The sequence below is a fragment of the Meleagris gallopavo genome, chromosome 4 (assembly GCF_000146605.3).
Source record: "Meleagris gallopavo isolate NT-WF06-2002-E0010 breed Aviagen turkey brand Nicholas breeding stock chromosome 4, Turkey_5.1, whole genome shotgun sequence".
NCBI lineage: Eukaryota > Metazoa > Chordata > Aves > Galliformes > Phasianidae > Meleagris > Meleagris gallopavo.
The window spans coordinates 29,710,663-29,715,072 of NC_015014.2; positions in this window are offsets into that span (position 1 = coordinate 29,710,663).

Sequence of the window (4,410 nt, forward strand, 5' to 3'; positions counted from 1 at the left end):
CCCGAGGAGCGACGGCCGTCGAAGAGTGATACAAAAGGGAAAAAGCAACGCCTGCTTGCGTGGGGAGGTCTCACGTGTGTGTGCTCCTGTGGCTCCTCTCTAGCCCCGTGCACGCGTGGAGCGCCGGAGGAGCTCTCGAGGGACGCCCGGCTCTCGCATCTGCTGCAAAGCACTGCGATATGACCGCCGCTCCCCTGCAGGAATGTCACCCGCGGGGGCCACGCAGAGCCCCCACGACCCCTCCCCGCCGAGGGCAACCCCCCGTTGGCTCGGTTCCGAGGAAGGCAGAGAGCCCCTTCCGAAGGGCTATCGGGTGGCAGAGCCGACGCCTTTGGGAGCGCGGCCAGGACGTGTCAACACGGCGAAGCATTTCCTCGCTGCCCCAGGTGCCTTTGTTCCGTGCGCTCCCACCCGTCCGGCGCGGGACGGGGACACGGGAGCCCTTCGCACCGGGCTGCTGCCTCTAGGAGCTGTGCCCCTGCTCCAGGCAGGGAAACCGAGATCTGGGTCTAGGAGAGCGACATTCGGGGCTGGGAAAACGAGTTTTGGGGCTGGCACAGCAAATCGCACTCACTTACAGCGACCCAATTTCCCATTCATCCAAACTTCCTTCTTTATCGTTTGCTGTATTTGTGCTTAATCGCTGTAATCCCCGTGTCCTCTCGCCCACCCTGGTGCGCGCTCCCGCGCACGACCCGGGACAGCGACGCGCACCCGAGCGGTGTTGCCGCTTTTTATGGAGCGGTTAATCAACTGCGCATCAGCGAGACAGCGCATCAGCCCATCTGCTTGATATATATTCAGGAGGGCTCCAGCCCTTTTGAAGTCTAATTTCTTCCCCGGGAGAACGCGCCGGGTAATTTACCATCATTTCATACGCATCGCGGCCACCGAATTAACCCTTTCCCCAGGCGCTGCCCGCACAGGATTTTCCTCCCGAAAACCGCCGGGTTCAATGCTACAAACTTGTCCAAGTGTCTCTTCGATGATGCTCGTTGAAATAAGAGACCTCAGTCCACCGGCATTGTAACTCCTTGGATTTGTCAGATTAGAAGGGAGGGGTTGTTAAAGATCTGCTTGGGATAAGCAAACGCTTAGAACCGCCCATGCCAATGCGCATCATTTCATCCCCAACCACCTACTGCTGGCTTTATTTTTAAGATCTTTGGGATTTTTGATTTTTATTATTTTATATATGTATGTATCTATTTTATTTTTTTTTTCAGGACCCAGCCCTAGTGTGAGCAGGCACCCCTTCTTTGTTACCTGCAATAAATGCCATCTCCTGCAACAGTTTTTTTCTTTTTTCCAAAGTCTGTTTTTTAAAGGAGGGACACCGGGAGGCTTGTGTTTCCATGCCACACGAATGCTGCCTTGAGAGAAGGCTCCGTGCGTGGGTTTAGGCTGTCCCAGGCTCAAGGACAAATCTGGAACTCTGGGAACCAGGGATCCCTGTTAGGAGTGGACACCAGGCTCTTTTGTGCTGTATTTTAAAAAGGCAAAGGAAAGTGGGCCAAATGCTTCCATACAATTGGATTTCTTTGGATTCAAGGTCCCTTCGAACCTAAGCAATTCCATGATGTCAATTTCTGTAACAGAAGTTTCTCTTTTATTATTTGTTTCCTGTCCACCTGCATGCGCCTTTTTTGTTTTCCCTTCATTTTCCTCTGGCTGGTACTAATGCTGAACTAAGTCCTAGTGTTAAGGATGGTCCATCAAAATGCTGGCTCTGGGCTGACAGCTGGGATGACTTGTTGGATCACTTCCACACCTATGTGCTTAGCCCTACAGCAGTCATACAGCTGGGAGCTTGCCCAAACTGTTGGCCAGCATCCCTTGTCGGGAGTGCCACTCCAGTTCTCAGACCCTCAAAGCTGTTTGTGGCAAAAGATATAGGATCTACCAGGGTTAGGTGACTTTCAGTATCAGGGCAAGAGCACAGGTTGTGTGTCTTCTTATGCTTCTTTCACCATGCACTTTTTCTCCAGTCCCTCCAGAAGTATTTCCAGTGAGGAGACTGTATTCAACACGCTGCTTTCCTCCATTATACATGTGGTTCACCTGGGCTCTGCCTCTTATTGGGGCCCTTCCTCCTCCTGCCCTGGGAAGCAGGATGTAGAACAGATGCCTTACTCCAGCTTCTTTAGTTTGTTGTTTGGAGTGGGCTGAGAGGGAGGAAAGAGCAGACATTTCTGTTAAAGGGCATAGTTGAGGAAGCCTTGGGAAGGTTGGCAGCTGCAGGCAGCTTCAGCAGACAAGTCGTTCTCCCCACCTGTGGCTTGTTGCCTCCCCAAAGTCCATACAGATCACTTGGAGGTGAGAAACCTTGAAATAGGCAGCACACACTGTTTCTCTTGGATTTTTCTCCATGATGCAGGTGTTAGCTAGAGGTTGTGTTTTGGAGAGAAGGAAAGGTGCATTCTGACATGCAGAAGTACCCACAGGCCTTGGTTGCACTTCAGGTAGGAAGTAATAGCTGTGGTTGTGGTTTGGTGTTTTTTTTTTTTTTTTCCTTCCTGAAGTTATCAGTGCTGTAATGTTTGTAGTCAGACTAGAATAAATGCAGCTAGGCTTGTGCTGTTCTGTTGTATTGCTTACCAGGTCTTTTTTTGTTTTAAAAAACAAAAACAAAAAAACACCACAAAAAAAAGTTTATGTAGTTCTTTTGCGGTCATGACAGGTGTTCTGGATGAAATCAGTTACACTTTTATTACTCAGGGGAGCCAATTAACCCTATTCTTTTCTGCATTGCAAAGAATCCTAAAAGCTGTTTGTTTAAGAGGGCTTGGGGGGAAAAAAAAGTTTGGTTCTGTGAGAGTGGTAACTGAGACAGAAGGGCTTTGAATTATCACTATAGGTTTTGGAGTTTTCTTATTGGGAAAAGAGATAAACAATCTGAAGTGTTGCTGGCTCTAATTCTGGGGTTAGCAAGCAATGAGGTGATAGAATCGTAGAATCACTCAGATAGGAAAAAACCTTAAAGGTCATCGAGCCCAACCATGACCTAACCATGCTAATCACGCTACCCTAATCACTTCATGTGAGTGCTGCTGTTGCCTGTGGTACTCCACTGCAGTGGAACTGGACCAAGCACTATTCGTAGTTTGTGGAAAGGTGGCTTTGTGTGCTCTTGTTACCTAATCTTGCAAAAGCTAGCAGGTGCCTCTGTAGTGAGATAACCTGCTTTTCCCATTTACCCATTTTTACCTGGACTCCCTTATGGTGCTGGAAACTCACTGCTGTGTTTTTAATGGGTATTTCACAACCTTGGCCTGCAGTTTGGGTTGTTCCTGGAGTTGGGATGTGATTTTTTTATGGCAGGTATTCCTGGACCTGCACCTGTAGTGCTTTGTGCATGGGAGTTCATGACAACAGCCCAAGAGCACAGCCTTTCCTGATGCTCCCACAACCAGGCACCTTCCAGCATTGGAGAGTGTGGTTGGGTGTTCAGCTGTAGAAGTGTGTGCTGGAGGTGCAAAACCTTAGTGTAAGACTAGCTGAAAAGAAGTTAAAAACATCAATTTCAGTCTTTTGTCACTATTCCAACCATCAGGGGAAGTGTTATTTGGAAGGTCAATTTCTGTTTTTGGTTTCTTTTTTGTTTTCCAGTGAAAGCAGAGCAAACAGAGGAACATCATCCTGGCCCTAGTGAAAACAGTGTGTCAAATATTACTGCTGTGATCTTGTTCATAATTTCATGTGGTCATAAAACAGGGAGTAATAAATGTTATACTCTAGGAAGGAAACATGAAAGGTGAACATCTCAGTCTAGGCTTATGGCTCTCGAAAGCTCAGAGTTTTTCTTTTGTTCTGTGGCAGTTTGCTGTTTAGTAGATGGGGAAGAGTCAGCCTCTTCCTTCTTTCCATAAACACTAAAGAGATATTGATAGGTGTGATTCGCAGTCACATTTATTATACTCGGTGCATGCCTTGAGAACAGTGTGGGGAGAAGCTATAGGGATGTGACCCAAAGATTCCTGAAATACCTGGTGGTACAGTGCCATGGTTTGTGCAGAAAATCGGCGGATTAAGTAGAATAAATCTATTCGAAGTCTGCAGCAAATACTGGAAAGTAGCAGCTTGTGGCATCCTTTGACATAACTTTTTATTTATATAATAATAAAAGCAAGCAACAGAAAAGAAACAGATTATCAAATCTGGAAGCTTTTTTACGGAAATATCAGTTTTGGTCGATCTCAATTAAATTAGGTAAATGTAAATGAAAAGTATCAAGTCAAGGTGTCTGACTGAAAGGAAAAATTCCAGAGAGAAAATTCTGAGCACTGCCATGCACCACCAAAAATGTTGGGGTGTTTACATATTGATCTCAGTTTGTATTTCCTGCAAATTGTTACTGATAAAGCAATCTGATTCTGAAATTTAAATGCATTTTTCCCCTGTGTGTTTTTT